Source organism: Triticum urartu, chromosome 7A (genome assembly GCF_056163025.1).
Source record: "Triticum urartu cultivar PI428250 chromosome 7A, HENAU_Tu73, whole genome shotgun sequence".
Lineage (NCBI taxonomy): Eukaryota > Viridiplantae > Streptophyta > Magnoliopsida > Poales > Poaceae > Triticum > Triticum urartu.
The window spans coordinates 518,604,282-518,629,095 of NC_141879.1; positions in this window are offsets into that span (position 1 = coordinate 518,604,282).

Here is a 24,814-nt window from a genome sequence, read left to right on the forward strand (position 1 = left end):
AGTGGCTACCAAGTGGGTGGTGGGTGGGCTTTGAATTTCTTCATCGTCCGAATCCCAACCTTGCTGACCGTAGTCCGGCCAGGGCTCTCCCGATAAAGAGAGAGACTTCAGTGACTTCAGGATATCGCCGAAAGGCGAGTGCTGAAAGACGTTCGTGGCCGTGAGCTCCATGATCGGCGCCCAATCGGATTCGATCGGCAGGGGCGCGGAGGGTTCGGAAGCTGGAGAATAATCCGGCTCCATGGAGTAACGAGTCTTGCGGAGTACGGGGCTGGTGTTCGGCTCAACTGCCGTTAGGATCACAACCCCCGAGGTGGCGTCCAACCGCCCATCCTCGATCGGCGCGGTAGGCTCCGAACTAAGGGTCGGAGCCGATGCGGGTGCGGCCTCCAGGGCGCTGTTTGGCGGCAGAGCTAGATCGTGCTCATCGTGACAGTGCGGCGTGCTCGGCAGTGGTTCAAATCCGTCGAAGATCAAGTCCCCACGGATGTCGGCCGTGTAGTTTAAACTTCTGAATCTGACCTGACGGCTAGGGGCGTAGCTTTCGATCTGCTCTAGATGGCCAAGTGAATTGGCCCGCAGTGCGAAGCCGCCAAAGACGAAGATCTGTCTGGGGAGGAAGGTCTCACCCTGGACTGCATCGCCATTGATGATCGTAGGAGCCATCGGGCCTGACGGTGATGGCACAGAGGAACTCTCAATGAAAGCACCAATGTCGGTGTCAAAACCGGCGGATCTCGGGTAGGGGGTCCCGAACTGTGCGTCTAGGCCGGATGGTAACAGGAGGCAAGGGACACGAAGTTTTACCCAGGTTCGGGCCCTCTCGATGGAGGTAAAACCCTACGTCCTGCTTGATTGATATTGATGATATGGGTATTACAAGAGTTGATCTACCACGAGATCAGAGAGGCTAAACCCTAGAAGCTAGCCTATGGTATGATTGTTGATGTGTATGTTGTCCTACGGACAAAAACCCTCCGGTTTATATAGACACCGGAGAGGGTTAGGGTTACATAAAGTCGGTTACAATGGTAGGAGATCTGATCATCCGCATCGCCAAGCTTGCCTTCCACGCCAAGGAAAGTCCATTCCGGACACGGGACGGAATCTTCAATCTTGTATCTTCATAGTCCAGGATTCCGGCTGAAGGTATAGTTCGGCTATCCTAACACCCCCTAATCCAGGACTCCCTCAATGATCATGTAGTTGACATCGTATTTGTGGCAAAGCCACCATTCATAATTCTTTCATACGTGTCACTCTTGATTCATTGCATATCCCGGTACACCGCCGGAGGCATTCATATAGAGTCATATTTTGTTCTAAGTATCGAGTTGTAATTGTTGAGTTGTAAGAAAAATAAAAGTGTGATGATCATCATTATTAGAGCATTGTCCCAGTGAGGAAAGGATGATGGAGACTGATTCCCCCACAAGTCGGAATGAAACTCTGGACGAAAAATAAAAAAAAGAGAAAAAAAAAAGAAAAACGGCCATTAAAAAGAGAAAAGGCCCAAATAAAAAAATAAGAGAAAAAGAGAGAAGGGACAATGCTACTATCCTTTTACCACACTTGTGCTTCAAAGTAGCACCATGATCTTCATAGTAGAGAGTCTCTCGTGTTATCACTTTCATATACTAGTGGGAATTTTTAAATATAGAACTTGGCTTGTATATTCCAATGATGGGCTTCCTCAAAATGCCCTAGGTCTTCATGAGCAAGCAAGTTGTATGCACACCCACTTAGTTTCTTTTGTTGAGCTTTCATATACCTATAGCTCTAGTGCATCCGTTGCATGGCAATCCCTACTCACTCACATTGATATCTATTGATGGGCATCTCCATAGCCCGTTGATACGCCTAGTTGATGTGAGACTATCTTCTCCCTTTTTGTCTTCTCCACAACCACCATTCTATTCCACCCATAGTGCTATGTCCATGGCTCATGCTCATGTATTGCGTGAAGATTGAAAAAAAATTTGAGAATGTCAAAAGTATGTGATAACCCACAAGTATAGGGGATCGCAACAGCTTTTGAGGGTAGAGTATTCAAACCAAATTTATTGATTCGACACAAGGGGAGCCAAAGAATATTCTCAAGTATTAGCAGCTGATTTGTCAATTCAACCACACCTGGAAACTTAGTATCTGCAGCAAAGTGTTTAGTAGCAAAGTAATATGATAGTGGTGGTAGAGGCAACAAAAGTAAAGACAACAAAAGTAATGTTTTTGGTATTTTGTAGTGATTGTAACAGTAGCAACGGAAAAGTAAATAAGCGTAAACCAGTATATGGAAAACTCGTAGGCACCGGATCAGTGATGGATAATTATGCCGGATGCGGTTCATCATGTAACAGTCATAACATAGGGTGACACAGAACTAGCTCCAGTTCGTCAATGTAATGTAGGCATGTATTCCGTATATAGTCGTGCGTGCTTATGGAAAAGAACTTGCATGACATCTTTTGTCCTACCCTCCCATGGCAGCGGGGTCCTATTGGAAACTAAGGGATATTAAGGCCTCCTTTTAATAGAGAACCGGGACAAAGCATTAGCACATAATGAATACATGAACTCCTCAAACTATGGTCATCACCGGGAGTGGTCCTGATTATTGTCACTTCTGGGTTGCCGGATCAAAACACATAGTAGGGGACTATAGACTTGCAAGATAGGATCTAGAACTCTCATATATTGATGAAAACATAATAGGTTCAGATCTGAAATCATGGCACTCGGGCCCTAGTGACAAGCATTAAGCATAGCATAGTCATAGCAACATCAATCTCAGAACATAATGGATACTAGGGATCAAACCCTAACAAAACTAACTCGATTACATGATAAATCTCATCCAACCCATCACCGTCCAGCAAGCCTACGATGCAATTACTCACGCACCGTGGTGAGAATCATGAAATTGGTGATGGAGGATGGTTGATCATGACGACGGCGATGAATCCCCCTCTCCGGAGCCCCGAACGGACTCCAGATCAGCCCTCCCAAGAGGTTTTAGGGCTTGGCGGCGGCTCCGTATCGTAAAATGCGATGATTTCTTCTCTCTGATTTTTTCTCTCCGAAAGCAAATATATAGAGTTGGAGTTGGCGTCGGAGGGTCAACAGGGGGCCCACGAGGTAGGGGGGCGCGCCCTAGGGGGGGCGCTCCCCACCCTCGTGGAAAGGGTGTGGGGCCCCTGGTCTTCATATTTGGCGAGGATTTTTTATTGTTTTTTCTAAGACCTCCCATGGAGTTTCAGGTCATTCCGAGAATATTTGTTTTCTGCACATAAAACAGCATCATGGTAATTCTGCTGAAAACAGCATCAGTCCGGGTTAGTTCCATTCAAATCATATAAGATAGAGTCCAAAACAAGGGAAAAAGTGTTTGGAAAAGTAGATACGACGGAGACGTATCAACTCCCCCAAGCTTAAACCCTTGCTTGTCCTCAAGCAATTCAGTTGACAAACTGAAATAAAGAAAGAAAAACTTTTACAAACTCTGTTTGCTCTTGTTGTTGTAACTATGTCAAGCCAGCATTCAAGTTTTCAGCATAAATCATAACTAACCACATTTACAATAATTCTCAGGTCTCATCATTACTCATATCAATAGCATAATCAACTAGCAAGTAATAATAATAAATCTCGGATGACAACACTTTCTCAAAACAATCATAATATGATATAACAAGATGGTATCTCGCTAGCCCTTTCTGAGACCGCAAAACATAAATGCAGAGCACCTTTAAAGATCAAGGACTAACTAGACATTGTAATTCATGGTAAAAGAGATCCAATCATAGTCATACCCAACATAAATTAATAGTGATGAATGCAAATGATGGCTGTGCTCTCCAGCTAGTGCTTTTTAATAAGAGGGTGATGACTCAGCATAAAAGTAAATGGATAGGCCCTTCGCAGAGGGAAGCAGGGATTTGTAGAGGTGCCAGAGCTCGGTTTTGAAATAGAGATAAATTGTATTTTGAGCGGTATACTTTCATTGTCAACGTATCAACTAAGAGATGGCGATATCTTCCATGCTAAACACATTATAGGCGGTTCCCAAACAAAATGGTAAATTTTATACTCCCCCTCCACCAACAAGCATCAATCCATGGCTTGCTCGAAACAACGAGTGCCTCCAACATACATCAGGTCCCAGGGGGAGTTTTGTTTGCAATTAATTTTGATTTATTTTGCATAAAGCATGGGACTGGGCATCCCGGTGACCAGCCATTTTCTCGTGAGTGAGGAGCGGAGTCCACTCCTCTTGAGAATAACCCGCCTAACACGAAAGATAAGGACAACCTTTGTTGATACATGAGCTATTCGAGCATACAAAACAGAATGTTCATTCGAAGGTTTAGAGTTTGGCACATACAAATTTACTTGGAACGGCAGGTAGATACCGCATATAGGAAGGTATGGTGGACTCATCTAGAATAACTTTGGGGTATAAGGGATTGGATGCACAAGCAGTATTCCCGCTTAGTACAGGTGAAGGCTAGCAAAAGACTGGGAAGCGACCAACTAGAGAGCGACAACAGCCATGTACATGCATTAAAATTAATAAACATTGGATGCAAGCATGAGTAGGATATAATCCACCATGAACATAAATATCGTGAAGGCTATGTTGATTTTGTTTCAACTATATGCGTGAACATGTGCCAAGTCAAGTAACTTAAATCATTCAAAGGAGGATACCACCCCATCATACCACATCATAATCATCTCAATAGCATGTTGGCATACAAGGTAAATCATTATAACTCATAGCTAATCAAGCATGGCACAAGCAACTATGATCTCTAATTGTCATTGCAGACATGTTTATTCATAATAAGCTGAATCAAGAACGACGGACGCATTATATTTACAAAAACAAAAGAGGTCGAGTTCATACCAGCTTTTCTCATCTCAGTCAGTCCATCATATATCATCACAATTGCCTTTCGCTTGCACGACCGAACGGTGTGAATAATAATAAGAGTGCACGTGCATTGGACTAAGCTAGAATATGCGAGCATTCAATAAATAGGAGAAGACAACGCAATATGGGCTCTTGGTTAAATCAATCAATAATGCATATAAGAGTCACTTCAACAATTTAATTATGGTCTTCTCCTACTGACCCCCAAGAAAGGAAAAGAAATAAAACTATTTACATGGGAAAGCTCCCAACAAGCGAAAGAAGAACGGGAAATATTTCTGGGTTTTCTTTTTAATTATTACTACTACAGCAGAAAAATAAACTACTACTAATTTTTTTTGGTTTTTCTTAAGGTTAAGCAAACACACAAGAAGAAAGCAGGAAAAAGAAAATAAACTAGCGTGGATATTACAGTGAAAAAGTATGAGCACCGACATCTAGCAATGAGTGCGTGTGAACATAAATGTAATGTCGATGGGAAATACGAACTCCCCCAAGCTTAGGACTTTGGCCTAAGTTGGTCTATGGCCACGGCTGGCCTGGCGGATATCCATAATAATAGTTGTTGGGGTCGTACTGTGACGAAGAATAGTTGGGATCATACTGTGATGAAGAAGAAGACTCTGACTGCCACTGGCTGACAGTCATCTCTGGATCCCAAGAATAAAAAGATTGTCGCGGAGGCTCATCTTGTGGTTCCTGTTCTGGCTCCTCAACTGGTGCAGGGTTTTGGTCGGCGTGAATAGCCGTCAACAGAACAAGGTACGTGCCTACAGTCAAATCAAACAAAGAAGGAGCAGGCAGGGTAATAGTCTCAGGATGATGTTTACTAAAGAACAATTGATATCTAAGCTCCCCTGCCCTATTCTTAACAATAAAATCATGTGCCACCATACTTTTATGATCTAGATAAACACGGGGTAGCACTTTTTCTTCCTTCTCAGCATGCCTAATAGGTATGTTAAAATGTGCGGCTAGGCGTGTGGCATAGATGCCTCCAAAGATGGGGCCCTTAGTACGGTTCATATTTAACCGTCTAGCAATAATACCGCCCAAACTAAAAGTGTTATCACTATATAAACCTTGGAGCAGAATAATTAAATCATGGATACTAAGGTTTCCAGAATTTCCGCGTCCAATTAAACAACGACTAGCAAATAATGCAAAGTAACGCAAAACAGGAAAATGTATGCTAGTTATTCGTGCATCGGAAACCTTCCTGGTTTCTCCTACAGTGATATTATCAATAAATCCAGCCACATCATCATGATGTGGTTCTTCTGTCTTGCCCTCAAAAGGGACTATACAAATCCGACAGAAATCATAAAGCGACATCTCCTTAGGCTCATCATATAAATGAAATTCCACCGTAGGTGGTGAGTTCTTAGGATGAAAATAAAAGTTTTGCACAAAGGTATTTGTGAGTAAGAGATACTGATCGCATTGGTCGTGGAGGAAAGCGGTGAGGCCTGCATTGTGGGCCAATTCATGAAAATCTTCATAGATATCGGCTGCTCTCAAGAAATCTTCAGAAGGCCATTCACACGCCCGAATCTCCGCGGTGCGTGGCAAATTATACTTAGGCTTAGGTGCCTTTTACTTTGAGCTATGGCTTGATGAGCCCCTCAATAATCTCCTCATAATTTTTCTAAAACAATCTGAAATTTTTAGTAACTTCAAAATAAAAGTAAGCCAAACTCAATAAATTGATAGCAACTACTCCTACAAGTGCCTAGAGCCTATATCAAGCATTAGAACTATTAGGAACCATATAAATTTGACATGCAAGCTCAAGAACATGGTCACATATGCAGCAAAAAATTGCAAAGAATAAAGCACTAGAACAAAAACTAATTGGACCAATGGAGGAGTCACATACCAAGGAACAATCTCCCCAAGCAGTTTTGCGAGAGGTGCTTTGAGCAAGGAGATCGAAAATCACAGCAAAAGTGGCTGGAACTCGTGCTTGAGTTGGTTTTTAGGGTTTGTGTGAGATAGAGGAAGAAGATGGGTGCTGGAATAAGTGGAGGAGGGCCACCGTGGGCCCACGAGGTAGGGGGGCACGTCCTATAGGGGGGGGGGCGCCCACCACCCTCGTGACTAGGTGGCAGCTCCTCCCACGGTAATTTTTGCACAGTAAATCCTCAAATATTCCCGAAAAAATCATATTAAATTGGCATGGCATTCTGAGGATTTTTATTTTCGGGATATTTTTATATTGCACAGATAAGTCAGGAAACAGACAGAAAAATACTATTTTTACTTTATTTAATATAAAGAACAGAAAATATAAAGAGGGTACAGAAGTTTGTGCTTCTAGTTTCATCCATCTCATGCTCATCAAAAAGAATCCGCTAACAAGGTTGATCAAGTCTTGTTAACAAACTCATTCCGATAATAATGAAACCGGAGAAATTTCGAATAACACTAAGTTACCTCAACGGGGATATGCACATCCCCAATAATAAGAATATCATATTTCTTTTTGATAGTAGGAAGAGGAAATTCAAAACCTCCAAATATAATCGATGGAATTTTTCCAATAGAGTTGATACTATGAACTTGAGGTTGTTTCCTCGGAAAGTGTACCATATGCTCATTACCATTAACATGAAAAGTGGCATTGCCTTTGTTGCAATCAATAACAGCCCCTGCAGTATTAAGAAAAGGTCTTCCAAGAATAATAGACATACTATCATCCTCGGGAATATCAAGTATAACAAAGTTCGTTAAAATAGTAACGTTTGCAACCACAACAGGCACATCCTCACAAATACCGACAGGTATAGCAGTTGATTTATCAGCCATTTGCAAAGATATTTCAGTAGGTGTCAACTTATTCAAGTCAAGTCTACGATATAAACAGAGAGGCATAACACTAACACTGGCTCCAAGATCACATAAAGCAGTTTTAATATAATTTCTTTTAATGGAGCAAGGTATAGTAGGTACTCCGGGGTCTCCAAGTTTCTTTGGTATTCCACCCTTGAAAGTATAATTAGCAAGCATGGTGGAAATCTCAGCTTCCGGTATCTTTCTTTTATTAGTAATGATATCTTTCATATATTTAGCATAAGGATTCGTTTTGAGCACATCAGTTAATCTCATACGCAAAAAGATAGGCCTAATCATTTCAGCAAAGCGCTCAAAATCCTCATCATCCTTTTTCTTGGATGGTTTCAGAGGAAAAGGCATGGGTTTCTGAACCCAAGGTTCCCTTTCTTTACCATGTTTCCTAGCAACAAAGTCTCTTTTATCATAACGTTGATTCTTTGATTCTGGGTTATCAAGATCAACAACAGGTTCAATTTCTACATCATTATCATTACTAGGTTGAGCATCATCATGAACATCATCATTAATATTTTTAATAGGTTCATGTTCATTACCAGATTGTGTTTCAACATCAGACATAGAAATATCATTTGGATTATCAGGTGGTTCAGCAATAGGTTCACTAGAAGTTTGCACAGTTCTATCATTTTTCTTCTTCTTCTTTTTAGAAGAACTAGGAACATCAATATTATTTCTTTGAGAATCTTGCTCGATTCTCTTAGGGTGGCCTTCATGATACAAAGGTTCCTGAGTCATTCTACCAGTTCTAGTAGCCACTCTAACAGCATAATCATTTTTCTTACTATTCATTTCATAAAGCACTTCTTTTTGAGCTTTAAGTACTTCTTCTACTTGGGTGGTGACCATAGAAGCATGTTTGCTAATAAGTTTAAGTTCACCTTTAATATCAGCCATATAATCACCCAAGCGTCTAATCATATAAGCATTTTCTTTTAATTGTCTACCAAAATAAGCATTGAAGTCATCTTGCTTATACATAAAGTTATCAAACTCATCCAAGCACTGACTAGCAATTTTAGTAGGAGGGACTTCAGCTTTGTCATATCTATAGAGAGAATTTACCTTTACTACCGGTGTCGAGATATCGGGATCAGGAGGTTCTTCAGTAAATAAATGATTAAGATCATAAGTTTCTTCAACAAGCGATGAATTAAGACCATGTATTTCTTCAATAGGAGGTAAATTCTTAACGTCTTCAGCTTTAATACCTTTTTCTTTCATAGATTTCTTTGCCTCTTGCATATCTTCGGGACTGAGAAATAGAACACCTCTCTTCTTCGGAGTTGGTTTAGGAATAGGCTCAGTAATTGGAGCAGGAGTTGGCTCAGGAGGTGGCTCAGGAGGTTCCCAATTATTTTCATTTGTCAACATATTATTCAATAGAATTTCATCTTCATCCGGCGTTCTTTCCCTGAAAAGAGAACCAGCACAACTATCCAGGTAATCTCTGGAAGCATCGGTTAGTCCATTATAAAAGATATCAAGTATTTCAGGTTTCTTAAGAGGATGATCAGGAAAAGCATTAAGTAACTTGAGAAGCCTCCCCCAAGCTTGTGGGAGACTCTCTTCTTTAATTTGCACAAAGTTGTATATTTCCCTCAAAGAAACTTGTTTCTTATGAGCAGAGAAGTAATAAATCTTATCCTGGGGACTACGCACACAACCAGGATCAAGAGAATTAAACCATATCTTAGCATCGCCCTTTAATGAGAACGGAAATATTTTGAGTAAATAGAGGTAACGTGATCTCTCATTATTAGTGAACAGGGCAGCTATATCATTTAACTTAGTAAGATGTGCCACAACAGTTTCAGATTCATAGCCATAAAAGGGATCAGATTCAACCAAAGTAATTATATCAGGATCAACAGAGCATTCATAATCTTTATCAGGAACACATATAGGTGAAGTAGCAAAAGCAGGATCGGGTTTCATTTTATCTCTAAGTGATTCTTTGTTCCATTTAATTAATAACCTCTTAAGCTCATATCTATCTCTGCAAGCTAAAATAGCTAAAGAAGCATCCCTATCAAAAAGATAACCTTTAGGAATAACAGGCATATTTTCATCATCACTATCATCATCGTATTCAGATTCAATAATTTCTTTTTCTCTAGCGCTAGCAATTTGTTCTTCTAGAAAATCACTAAGTGGCACAGTAGTATCAGACATAGAAGCAGTTTCATCATAAGTATCATGCATAGCAGAAGTGGCATCATCAATAACATGCGACATATCAGAACGAATAGCAGAAGCAGATGTAGGTGTCGCAAACTTACTCATAACAGAAGGTGAATCAAGTGCAGAGCTAGATGGCAGTTCCTTACCTCCCCTCGTAGTTGAGGGATAGACCTTGGTTTTTGGATCTCTCAAGTTCTTCATAGTGTCCAGCAGATATAAATCCCAAGTGACTCAAAGAATAGAGCTATGCTCCCCGGCAACGGCGCCAGAAATTTGTCTTGATAACCCACAAGTATAGGGGATCGCAACAGCTTTCGAGGGTAGAGAATTCAAGCCAAATTTATTGATTCGACACGAGGGGATTCAAAGAATATTCTCAAGTATTAGCAGCTGAGTTGTCAATTCAACCACACCTGGAAACTTAGTATCTGCAGCAAAGTGTTTAGTAGCAAAGTAATATGATAGTGGTGGTAGCGGCAACAAAAGTAAAGACAGCAAAAGTAATGTTTTTGGTATTTTTTAGTGATTGTAACAGTAGCAACGGAAAAGTAAATAAGCGTAAACCAGTATATGGAAAACTCGTAGGCACCGGATCAGTGATGGATAATTATGCCGGATGCGGTTCATCATGTAACAGTCATAACATAGGGTGACACAGAACTAGCTCCAGTACGTCAATGTAATGTAGGCATGTATTCCGTATATAGTCGTGCGTGCTTATGGAAAAGAACTTGCATGACATCTTTTGTCCTACCCTCCCGTGGCAGTGGGGTCCTATTGGAAACTAAGGGATATTAAGGCCTCCTTTTAATAGAGAACCGGGACAAAGCATTAGCACATAGTGAATACATGAACTCCTCAAACTATGGTCATCACCGGGAGTGGTCCTGATTATTGTCACTTCTGGGTTGCCGGGTCATAACACATAGTAGGTGTCTATAGACTTGCAAGATAGGATCTAGAACTCTCATATATTGAAGAAAACATAATAGGTTCAGATCTGAAATCATGGCACTCGGGCCCTAGTGACAAGCATTAAGCATAGCATAGTCATAGCAACATCAATCTCAGAACATAATGGATACTAGGGATCAAATTAAACCCTAACAAAACTAACTCGATTACATGATAAATCTCATCCAACCCATCACCGTCCAGCAAGCCTACGATGCAATTACTCACGCACGGCTGTGAGCATCATGAAATTGGTGATGGAGGATGGTTGATGATGACGACAGCGACGAATCCCCCTCTCCGGAGCCCCGAACGGACTCCAGATCAGCCCTCCCGAGAGGTTTTAGGGCTTGGCGGCGGCTCCGTATCGTAAAACGCGATGATTTCTTCTCTCTGATTTTTTTTCTCTCTGAAAGCAAATATATAGAGTTAGAGTTGGCGTCGGAGGGTCAATAGGGGGCCCACGAGGTAGGGGGCGCGCCCTAGGGGGGGGCGCCCCCCACCCTCGTGGAAAGGGTGTGGGCCCCCTGGTCTTCATATTTGGCGAGGATTTTTTATTGTTTTTTCTAAGACCTCCCATGGAGTTTCAGGTCATTCCGAGAATATTTGTTTTCTGCACATAAAACAACGTCATGGTAATTCTGCTGAAAACAGCGTCAGTCCGGGTTAGTTCCATTCAAATCATACAAGATAGAGTCCAAAACAAGGGCAAAAGTGTTTGGAAAAGTAGATACGACGGAGACGTATCAGTATGAAACAATAGCTTGGCTTGTCATCGGGTTGTGCATGATTAAAATATTTTGTGTGGTGAAGATAGAGCATAGCCAGACTATATGATTTTGTAGGGATAACTTTCTTTGGCCATGTTATTTTGAGAAGACATAATTGCTTAGTTAGTATGCTTGAAGTATTATTATTTTTATGTCAATATGAACTTTTGTCTTGAATCTTTCGGATCTGAATATTCATACCACAATTAAGAAGAATTACATTAAGATTATGCCAAGTAGCACTCCGCATCAAAAATTATGTTTTTATCATTTACCTACTCGAGGACGAGCAGGAATTAAGCTTGGGGATGCTTGATACGTCTCCAACGTATCTATAATTTTTGATTGCTCCATGCTATATTATCTACTGTTTTGGACATTATTGGGCTTTATTATCCACTTTTATATTATTTTTGGGACTAACCTATTAACCAGAGGCCCAGCCCAGAATTGCTGTTTTTTGCCTGTTTTAGGGTTTCGAAGAAAAGGAATATCAAACGGAGTCCAAATGGAATGAAACCTTCGGGAACGTGATTTTCTCAATGAATAAGACCCAGAAGACTTGGACCCTACATCAAGGCACAAGAGAGGAGGCCACGAGGTAGGGGGGCACGCCTGCCTACCCCAGGCGCACCCTCCACCCTCATGGGCCCCCTGTTGCTCCATCGACGTACTCCTTCCTCCTATATATATCCACGTACCCCCAAACGATCAGATACGGAGCCAAAACCCTAATTCCACCGTCGTAACTTTCTGTATCCACGAGATCCCATCTTGGGGCCTGTTCCGGAGCTCCGCCGGAGGGGGCATCGATCACGGAGAGCTTCTACATAAACACCATAGCCCCTCTGATGAAGTGTGAGTGGTTTACCTCAGACCTACGGGTCCATAGTTAGTAGCTAGATGGCTTCTTCTCTCTTTTTGGGTCTCAATACAATGTTCTCCCCCTCTCTTGTGGAGAACTATTCGATGTAATCTTCTTTTTGTGGTGTGTTTGTTGAGACCGATGAATTGTGGGTTTATGATCAAGTCTGTCTATGAATAATATTTGAATCTTCTCTGAATTCTTTTATGTATGATTGGTTATCTTTGCAAGTCTCTTCGAATTATCAGTTTGGTTTGGCCTTCTAGATTGATCTTTCTTGCAATGGGAGAAGTGCTTAGCTTTGGGTTCAATCTTGTGGTGTCCTTTCCCAGTGACAGTAGGGGCAGCAAGGCACGTATTGTATTGTTGCCATCGAGGATAACAAGATGGGGTTTTCTTCATAATGCATGAGTCTATCCCTCTACATCATGTCATCTTGCTTAAGGTGTTACTCTGTTTTTAACTTAATACTCTAGATGGATGCTAGAGAGCGGTCGATGAGTGGAGTAATAGTAGTAGATCCAGGAAGGAGTCGGTCTACTTGTCTCGGACGTGATGCCTATATACATGATCATACCTAGATATTCTCATAACTATGCTCAATTCTGTCAATTGCTCAACAGTAATTTGTTCACCCACCGTAGAATACTTATGCTCTCGAGAGAAGCCACTAGTGAAACCTATGGCCCCCGGGTCTATCTTTATCATATTGATCTCCTACTACTTAGTTATTTCCTTTGCTATTTACTTTGCCTTCATTTTACTTTGCATCTTTATCATAAAAATACCAAAAATATTATCTTATCATATCTATCAAATCTCACTCTCGTAAGTGGCCTTATAGGGATTGACAACCCCTATTTGCGTTGGTTGCGAGGATTTATTTGTTTTGTGCAGGTACGAGGGACTAGCGTGTAGCCTCCTACTGGATTGATACCTTGGTTCTCAAAAACTAAGGGAAATACTTGCGCTACTTTGCTGCATCATCCCTTCCTCTTAGGGGAAAACCAACGCAGTGCTCAAGAGGTAGCAATATGTGATTTTTGGGAAGAAGAATCAACGCGAGACGATGCCCGAGGGGGCCACGAGGCAGGGGCGCGCCCCAGGGGGTCAGGCGTGCCTTGGGCCCTCTTGGCCACCCCGTAAGGAGGTTGGTGCCCTTCTTTCGCCACAAGAAAGGCAATATCCGGATAGAAATCGTGTTAAAATTTCAGCCCAATCGGAGTTACGGATCTCAAAGAATATAAGAAACGGTGAAAAGGCCAAAATCTGGAACGCAGAAACAGAGAGAGACAGGGAGACAGATTCAATCTCGAAGGGGCTCACGCCCCTCCCATGCCATGGAAGCGAAGGACCAGAGGGGAAATCCTTCTCCCATCTAGGGAGAAGGTCTAGGAAGAAGAAGAAGAAGGGGGCCCTCTCACCCTCTCTTCCGGTGGCGCCGGAACGCCACCGGGGACATCATCACGACGGCGATCTACAACAACACATCCGTCATCTTCACCAACATCTTCATCACCTTCCCCCATCTATCTACAGTGGTCCACTCTCCCGCAACCCGCTGTACCCTCTGCTTGAACATGGTGCTTTATGCTTCATATTGTTATCCAATGATGTGTTGCCATCCTATGATGTCTGAGTAGATTTTCGTTGTCCTATCGGTAATTCGTGAATTGTTATTGTTGGTTTAATTTGCTTGTGGTTATGTTGCTGTCCTTTGGTGCCCATCATATGAGCGCGCACGTGGATCACACCATAGGGTTAGTTGTATGTTGATAGGACTATGTATTGGAGGGCAAGAGTGACAGAAGCTTCAACCTAGCATAGAAATGGATGCATGCGGGATTGAAGGGGGACCAATATATCTTAATGCTATGGTTGGGTTTTACCTTAATGAACGTTAGTAGTTGTGGATGCTTGCTAATAGTTCTAATCATAAGTGCATAGAATTCGAAGTCAGGGATAACATGCTAGCAGTGGCCTCTCCCACTGTAACATCCCAAATTTGCAATTTGGAATGTTATACACTAGATCATCATGCATAGCATATTTTCTGGCATTTTGGTTGATCCTAGAAATTTCACGCAACTCAAGGACCCTCGGAGAGAGTTGGAGATTTCGTTATTTTCATATTTGAGAGTTTTCTCAAATTTTGAAAAGAGGATCATTTGATTTATTTATTTCATCTTCAATTATTTTTCCAATATCAAATATATAAGAGAGGGAATAATATGACTTTCCCAAATTTAGGAAAAATGAAGATTTAATGAATAAATCAAATTTTGGTTTTGCCCGGAGTTTTGTTTGCTTTTTATTTGGATGGGGAAAAATGCGCGTTTTCAAAAATTGCATTCTAGGTCCGGAGTAAAGTTCATTTTGTTCGACTCATTTTTAGGAGTCGGGGAAAATTTACTTTAGAGATTTTGGAGTTCGTCTAGATTTTCTTTCTTTTGTTTTTCTGCGCGCGTAACTGATTAAAAAAAGGACCAAAGCCAGCCGGGCCAAAGGCCCAGCCAGCCGGCCGCCTCCCCAGCCAGCGCGCGCGCCAGGCCGCCGCCTCCCTCGCTCTAGGCCGAGTCCCAGAGGGACTCTAGGCCGGTTAGCCCCCCCTTTCCTTGTTTTGTTTTCCCTCTTTTGCTTGCCCCCTACCCCAAGTAATCCCCCCCCCCACCTATATAAATACACCCCAAACCCCCCCCCCCTCTCCTCACATCAATCCCGAGCCCCTCTCCTCCTTAGCCGCGCCCCACCCCGCGCCCCTCACCCGCCGCCGCCGCCCTATAGCCGCCGCCGCCGCCCTATAGCCGCCGTCGCTGCCCTTCGCCGGAGCCTCAACGAGGTTGTCCCGCGCCGCGTCTCTTTTTCTCCCCTCGGTTCAGTTTTTCTTCTAAACCGTTCCGGTTCTTTCTTAACCGTTCCGGTTTTCTTTCGTTCTTTGTTTCGGTCTTTCCCGAAACCCTAGATCGGTTTTTGTTCTTCTTTCGGACCATTCGTCTCAACGAACGTGATCACCGATTGTTCCCGGTTAACGAACGTCCGTTCGTTTAACCGTCCGTCTCTTTCTTTTCATCGGATTTATTCCGCGATCGCGATCTCAGATCCGATCTTTGTTCTAGTCTTTCTTCTCGCTCGTTTATCGGAATCAGGTGATTCAAGCGCCTGGAGTTTCGTTTTGAAACCGCCGTTCCGTCTAATCAACTTAAACAAGTTTTTGCCCCGGTAAAATTTGACCTAGTCTCAACTTGCTAGAACCGAGTTGTTTTCTTCCGCCGTTTGTTTTCCGTTTCTTTGTTCGGTTCGTTCTTTCTTTGCAACCGGAGTTCTTAAGTTGAACTTTCTGGTTCATTCTCTTGTTCGAGTTTTACCTGTGCATTAGATGAGTACTTATTGTGTGCTTGTTGTTTGTCTGCGATAGATCACCCGGATTGCACCGCCTATTACTTCGAAACCCTAGGTCTCGTGGATCATCAGCAAGGCAAGTAACACTTTGATCATACCTTTTCTACAACCCATGTTTTATTGCATTAGATCAATCCTCTCACATTGCATGATTAGGATCTAATTAAACTGTGGGATGGGAAGTAGATGAGGTAGTACCTATCACCTGTATTATTATGAAACCTTTGGGAGTTACTTCTACGTTTGCTTATTATGCCATGCTATGCTAGTAGACGTGGATTGGGTGAGTGATATCCATGACAGATGTGATTTGATAATTTTAATGGTTTATCTAAGGTGGCAACTTAAACACACATCTGGGTGGATTGAGGCACCTGATGTCTATCAGGACTTGCCTGTTTTTTTTTGGACCGCCACCCAGGCTCAAAGGGATCATAAGATAATTCATGCTAGAAACTTCCGTGTGCAGCCACATGCTACTATGGGCTCTGGCATAGTTGACTAAGTTGTGCGAACTCTTACGGGGTGGACTAGCAGATTTAGGGGTTGTAGGTGGTACGGTCTACCCCACATGTAAGGTGCTAGTGCTTCTGAAAGACTATGTCTCGGTCATCCGTTTCTCAAACACCATGTAGTGCGAGAAAACAAATGGAGGCGATCGAGTCATGTGGGGAAAAGTGCGCAAACCTCTGCAGAGTGTACAAACTAATCATGATTAGCCGTGTCCCCGGTTATGGACAACTTGAGTATCTAGTACTTGAATATCATGTGAATCTCATCACGTTACTTATAATTAATGTTGTTGGGTTTTAACTGTTCACTTAATTGGGATCGGAATGCTGTCAACCATTCTCAATGTTTAACAACTACCATGATAGTTAAATAAATTTATTCCTTTGCAGTACGGAAAAACTGGCTTTACGCAAAACTGTAACCATAGAGCTTTCCACTAGCCATATATGCATGTAGTATAGCTGTTTCATTCCATTACTCTCTATGTGTTACATTGCCAGCATATTCCATGTGCTGACCCGTTTTCGGGCTGCAACTTTCATGTTGCAGACTTTTCAGACGACGAGTAAGGTGCTTTTAGGTCGTGGTTCTATACTCAGTGATGCCGTTGGAGTTGATGGACCCATTTATCTTCCGAGTCTTCCGCTGTTATCGTTATTAGATGGCCTTAAGCCATATTTATTGTAATAAGTTCTCTTTGAGACAACGATGTAATAAGTGTGTGATTGCCACTCTGCTATAAATCCTTCGATGTACTGTGTGGTGTCAGCATTACTGATCCAGGGATGACACCTGAGCACAGAGCACTTGATCCATTCGGGTCGGGTCGCTACAGAGATGGTATCAGAGCACACGTTGACTGTAGGACACGACCACTAAGTTAAAGCCATAGATCACCATTCTCTTCTCATTTTCTAATTCCTCATCTTTTCTACTCTTTTAGGATGACGAACGCGAAGATTAAGTACGCTCAACTGGATGAAGGCACACCAGTTGGATTTCACCTGAAGGAAGTCACCAAGTACCTGAACATTGGATTACCAAGCTTCACGGGAACCTTCAACGCCACTCTGCCTGAAGAGGAGCGCTGGAAGATTCAAGCTCACGTTCCAGGAAGGACATTTGCGCCAATCACGAAGCCTATAGATAGTGTTTTCAATGCACCAACCTGGAGTCTGGGAAAGAGCATGGCAGCTCATATCACCATGGGACGCATTGGAGAAGTTTATCAAGAAGACCTCAAGGACACTATCTACCAGATTTGTGGACGCCGAGATGAACAATGGGAGTTAGTCAGCACCAAGAAGGATAAATCCATTGCATCTTTCATCCAGGAGTTAAACCAGCACATTCGACGCCACGAGAACCAGATGTGCAATGATATGATAGAGTTGAAGAATGCGAAGGCAAGGATCATCGAGCTAGAAGGAGAACTAAAGTCTACACGCAAGGACTACATGGACGAGATCGTATCTCTAGCGAGACACAATGGCGATCTTAAGCAGGAGATTGAAGAACTCAAGAGGAAGTTAGCATCCAGGAAGGAAGACATGTACGTTGCATGTCCGGACAACTACATCATCATCGACGACACCGATTCAGATCCAAGTGAACCCGACTTTCAAGACGAAGCTGGAGCAGATATCATGGAGTCTTCCACCGGTTCAAAATTCTAGATGACCACCAGATAGTAGTAGCATTTCCCCCGTGTAAAAATTATAGTCGAGCACTTTTGCGATAGTTTTAGACCGATTGTAAGCCCTTGTTTGATTGAATGAAGTGATTTTGTGTGCATTTGCTCATGTGCATTGGGGTAGTGTTTTCTCTTTAGACCTCACTCTATTCTTAATTCTCGTCTTTTCTAAACCCTCAGATGCCTCCGAGACGTGACAATGGATTCCCACCGGAGCTCACTCAGTTGATCCAGCAGCAGAATCAATTGATGCAGATGTTAGTTCAGAACCAGCAGAACAACAACAACAACCCACCACCACCACCACCTGTTGACCACTTAGCCCGTTTCCTTAGGCTGAATCCGCCGGTGTTTTCCAGTAGCACCGAGCCAATAGTAGCAGACGATTGGCTCCGCAAGTTAGGAAGGGAGTTGACCACTGCAGGATGCACGGATGGTGAGAAAGTGAAGTTTGCCGCGCATCAGCTTGACGGACCCGCGGCAGCATGGTGGGAGAATTTCACAGCCACTTACCCAGTTGACACTGTCACATGGGATCAGCTTCAGCAAGCTTTCCGCACTGCCCATGTTTCAGCAGGAGCTATGGCCCTGAAGAAGCGTGAGTTTCGCAACTTACGCCAAGGAGGAAGGACAGTTGGCCAGTACGTTGACGATTTCAGCAAGTTAGCACGTTATGCCCCAGATGACGTTGCTACGGATGCAGCTAAGAAGGAGAAGTTTCTGGAAGGACTGAATGATGAACTAAGCATGAAGTTGATGGTAGCGAGTTTCAACAACTACCAGGAGTTGGTAGATCGTGCCATCATGATTGAAGGGAAGCAACGGCAGATTGATAACCGTAAGAGGAAGTATGGACAGGGGAAGTATAACTCTGGAGCCCAGCAGAAGCCCCGTTTTGCCCCTAAACCGGGATTTCAGTTTTAGCACACCCATGGAGGAGGTAGCTCGCACAACCATAATGGCCACAAGAATGGTAATGGGAATGGAGGAAGCAACGGCCAGAACAGGACCACCCCATCGACCCCAACCAAGAGAGACCTGAGTCAAGTCACTTGTTTCAAGTGTTCCAAGACCGGACATTATGCCAATGAATGTCCCGAAGGCCAGAATGGAAATGGCAAGCTCTGGGAAGAAGCCGAACCCTTTCAATAGGGGACAGGTGAACCACATTAATGTGGAGGAGGTTGAAGATCAGCCTGATGTAGTAATTGGTAAGTTTCTGGTTAAGTCATTTACTGCACTCGTTCTTTTTGATACTGGTGCATCGCATTCATACATATCAAGGGGGTTTGTGGATAAATATAACCTGCCAACCCAAGCCCTTAGGTCACCCATGTTAGTAAGCTCACCAGGAGCGGAGTTCATGGCTAGACGATGGTGTGATCGGTTACCATTAAGGATTGGTAACTATGTGTTTCCCTCAAACCTAATAGTATTGGAATCTCAAGGTCTGGATGTGATTCTTGGTATGGATTGGCTGTCGATGTATGGAGGAAACATTGATTGCGCTAGTAAGTCAATTTTGCTTACCACACCAGAAGGAAGAAGGATCAAGTATGTATCCCGGCATGTGCCAAACAGGACACAAGTAAACTGCCTAACAGGAGTTGTGCAAGAAGAAGTACCAGTGGTAAAGGATTTTCCTGATGTATTTCCTGAGGAATTACCAGGCATGCCACCGGATAGAGACATTGAGTTTTTGATTGAGTTACTGCCAGGTACAGGCCCAATATCGAAGCGACCGTACCGGATGCCAGCAAAGGATTTGGTGGAAATTAAGAATCAGATTAAGGAGTTATTGGATAAAGGTTACATTCGCCCAAGTTCTTCGCCTTGGGGATCACCCGTACTTCTAGTGGAAAAGAAGGATGGATCATTAAGGATGGTTGTAGATTATCGGGGATTGAATGAAGTAACCATCAAGAATAAGTACCCAATGCCAATGATCAACGATCTGTTTGATCGGTTGCAAGGAGCTAAAGTGTTTTCCAAGATCGATTTGCGATCAGGGTACCATCAATTGAAGATTCGGGAGCAGGACATACCTAAGACAGCATTCACCACGAGATATGGACTGTATGAGTATACCGTTATGTCATTTGGATTGACTAACGCACCTGCCTATTTTATGAACCTGATGAACAAAGTGTTTATGGAGTTTTTAGATAACTTCGTCATAGTGTTCATTGATGACATCCTGGTTTATTCAAAGAATGAAGAGGAGCATAAGGAACATTTGCGTTTGGTTTTGGAGAAACTAAGGGAACATCAGTTATACGCCAAATTCAGCAAATGTGAGTTTTGGTTGAAGGAAGTTGGATTCCTCGGACACGTTATATCCGGAGAAGGTATAGCAGTTGACCCCACTAAGGTTGAGACCGTAACCGAATGGGAATCACCAACAACAGTTGGAGAAATCCGGAGTTTTCTTGGACTCGCAGGATACTACCGGAGATTCATTGAGAACTTTTCAAAGATTGCAAAGCCTATGACCGAATTGTTGAAGAAGGATAATAAGTTCAAATGGACTGAGGAGTGTGAGGCTAGTTTCCAGGAGTTGAAGAAACATTTGGTTACCTCACCAGTATTGATTTTGCCAGATCAGACCAAGGATTATGAGGTGTATTGCGACGCTTCACGTCGAGGACTTGGAGCAGTGCTTATGCAGGAAGGGAGAGTTGTTTCGTATGCTTCACGGCAACTGAAGCCTCATGAGTTGAATTATGCCACGCATGATTTGGAGCTAGCAGCTGTAGTGCATGCATTGAAAACGTGGAGACATTTCCTCATTGGAAATCATTGTGAGGTGTACACGGATCACAAGAGTCTGAAGTACATTTTCACGCAGAAGGAGTTGAACCTCAGACAAAGGAGATGGTTGGAGCTCATCAAGGATTATGACATGAGATTGCATTACCATCCCGGAAAAGCTAATGTGGTAGCTGACGCATTGAGCCGTAAGAGCCATGTCAACACCCTAGTAACGGGGAAAATACCCAAGGAGTTAGCAGAAAACCTTCATGAGCTATGTTTGGAAATAGTTCCGAGAGGCTATGTAGCAGCATTGGAGATTCAGTCAATATTGATGGATAAAATCAGAGAAGCTCAGAAATCTGACAAGGAGATTGCTGCTATAAAAGAGAGATTGAGCAAAGGAAAAGCAAAGGGATTTCGTGAGGATGAGCACGATACCTTATGGTTTGAGGACCGTGTTTATGTGCCCAATGACCCGGAGATCAGGAAGTTGATTTTGCAAGAGGCACATGATTCACCGTATTCGATTCACCTAGGGAATACCAAGATGTATTTGGATTTGAAGGAAACATTCTGGTGGACCAGAATGAAGAAGGATATTGCAGCATATGTAGCAGTTTGTGACGTATGTTAGAGAGTAAAGGCAGATCATCAGAAGCCAGCGGGATTGTTACAACCATTGCCGATACCCGAATGGAAGTGGGATAAGATAGGCATGGATTTTATCACAGGACTACCCAGGACGAAAGCAGGCTATGACTCGATATGGGTAGTAGTTGATTGTTTGACAAAGGTAGCACATTTTATTCCAGTTAAGACCACTTACACCAGTGCTAAGTTGGCGAAGATATACATGACTAGGATCATTTGTTTGCATGGAGTTCCGAGGAGTATCGTATCAGATAGAGGAACCCAATTTACCTCAAAATTTTGGAATCAGTTGCATGAAACTTTAGGAACCAGACTAGAGTTCAGCACAGCTTTTCATCCGCAGACAGATGGACAGACCGAGAGAGTCAATCAGATTTTGGAGGATATGCTGAGAGCTTGTGCACTAGTTTATGGATCTAGTTGGGACGATAACTTGCCGTATGCGGAGTTTTCTTATAACAACAGTTACCAAACCAGTTTGAAGATGGCACCTTTCGAAGCTTTATACGGAAGGAGGTGCAGGACACCGTTGTCATGGAACGAAGTTGGAGACCGTCAATTCTTTGGACCAGATTTGATTAAGGAGTATAAATGGAAAGTTAAGTTGATTCGTGATAGGCTCAAGGTAGCCCAGTCCAGGCAGAAGAGCTACGCAGATTCTAAACGCAAGGAGATAGTTTACGAAACCGGAGACAGAGTTTACCTTCGAGTATCCCCACTTCGAGGAGTTAAGCGCTTTGGAGTTAAGGGAAAGTTAGCACCGCGTTTCGTTGGATCGTACAAGATCTTGCAACATATGGGAGAAGTCGCTTATAAGTTGGAATTACCAGAGGGACTGTCAGGAGTTCATGATGTATTCCATGTTTCTCAGCTGAAGAAATGTCATGCCGAGATGGCGGAGGTACCGCTAAGAGATACCGTGCCACTCGAAGTGATTCAGTTGGAGGATGACTTAACATATGAGGAGAAGCCAGTCAAGATTCTCGATTATGCCAGCAGAGTTACCCGTAGAAAGGTTATCAAGTTTTGCAAGGTTCAGTGGAACCACCACTCAGAGGATGAAGACACCTGGGAAAGAGAAGAAGATTTGCTCAAGGACCACCCTCACCTATTTTCTAGCCAACCTGAATCTCGAGGGCGAGATTCATCTTAAGGGGGGTAGGTTTGTAACATCCCAAATTTGCAATTTGGAATGTTATACACTAGATCATCATGCATAGCATATTTTCTTGCATTTTGGTTGATCCTAGAAATTTCACGCAACTCAAGGACCCTCGGAGAGAGTTGGAGATTTCGTTATTTTCATATTTGAGAGTTTTCTCAAATTTTGAAAAGAGGATCATTTGATTTATTTATTTCATCTTCAATTATTTTTCCAATATCAAAAATATAAGAGAGGGAATAATATGACTTTCCCAAATTTAGGAAAAATGAAGATTTAATGAATAAATCAAATTTTGGTTTTGCCGGAGTTTTGTTTGCTTTTTATTTGGATAGGGAAAAATGCGCGTTTTCAAAAATTGCATTCTAGGTCCGGAGTAAAGTTCATTTTGTTCGACTCATTTTTAGGAGTCGGGGAAAATTTACTTTAGAGATTTTGGAGTTCGTTTAGATTTTCTTTCTTTTGTTTTTCTGCGCACGTAACTGATTAAAAAAAGGACCAAGGCCAGCCGGGCCAAAGGCCCAGCCAGCCGGCCGCCTCCCCAGCCAGCGCGCGCGCCAGGCCGCCGCCTCCCTCGCTCTAGGCTGAGTCCCAGAGGGACTCTAGGCCGGTTAGCCCCCCCTTTCCTTGTTTTGTTTTCCCTCTTTTGCTTGCCCCCTACCCCAAGTAATCCCCCCCACCTATATAAATACACCCCAAACCCCCCCCCTCCTCACATCAATCCCAAGCCCCTCTCCTCCTTAGCCGCGCCCCACCCCGCGCCCCTCACCCGCCGCCGCCGCCCTATAGCCGCCGTCGCCGCCGTTCACCGGAGCCTCGCCGAGGTTGTCCCGTGCCGCGTCTCTTTTTTCCCCTCGGTTCAGTTTTTCTTCTAAACCGTTCCGGTTCTTTCTTAACCGTTCTGGTTTTCTTTCGTTCTTTGTTTCGGTCTTTTCTGAAACCCTAGATCGGTTTTTGTTCTTCTTTCGGACCGTTCGTCTCAACGAACGTGATCACCGATTGTTCCCGGTTAACGAACGTCCGTTCGTTTAACCGTTCGTCTCTTTCTTTTCGTCGGATTTATTCCGCGATCGCGATCTCAGATCCGATCTTCGTTCTAGTCTTTCTTCTCGCTCGTTTATCGGAATCAGGTGATTCAAGCGCCTGGAGTTTTGTTTTGAAACCGCCGTTCCATCTAATCAACTTAAACAAGTTTTTGCCCCGGTAAAATTTGACCTAGTCTCAACTTGCTAGAACCGAGTTGTTTTCTTCCGCCGTTTGTTTTTCGTTTCTTTGTTCGGTTCGTTCTTTCTTTGCAACCGGAGTTCTTAAGTTGAACTTTCTGGTTCGTTCTCTTGTTCGAGTTTTACCTGTGCATTAGATGAGTACTTATTGTGTGCTTGTTGTTTGTCTGCGATAGATCACCCGGATTGCGCCGCCTGTTACTTCAAAACCCTAGGTCTCGCGGATCATCAGCAAGGCAAGTAACACTTTGATCATACCTTTTCTACAACCCATGTTTTATTGCATTAGATCAATCCTCTCACATTGCATGATTAGGATCTAATTAAACTGTGGGATGGGAAGTAGATGAGGTAGTACCTATCACCTGTATTATTATGAAACCTTTGGGAGTTACTTCTACGTTTGCTTATTATGCCATGCTATGCTAGTAGACGTGGATTGGGTGAGTGATATCCATGACAGATGTGAGTTGATAATTTTAATGGTTTATCTAAGGTGGCAACTTAAACACACATCTGGGTGGATTGAGGCACCTGATGTCTATCAGGACTTGCCTGTTTTTTTTCGGACCGCCACCCAGGCTCAAAGGGATCATAAGATAATTCATGCTAGAAACTTCCGTGTGCAGCCACATGCTACTATGGGCTCTGGCATAGTTGACTAAGTTGTGCGAACTCTTACGGGGTGGACTAGCAGATGTAGGGGTTGTAGGTGGTACGGTCTACCCCACATGTAAGGTGCTAGCGCTTCTGAAAGACTATGTCTCGGTCATCCGTTTCTCAAACACCATGTAGTGCGAGAAAACAAATGGAGGCGATCGAATCATGTGGGGAAAAGTGCGCAAACCTCTGCAGAGTGT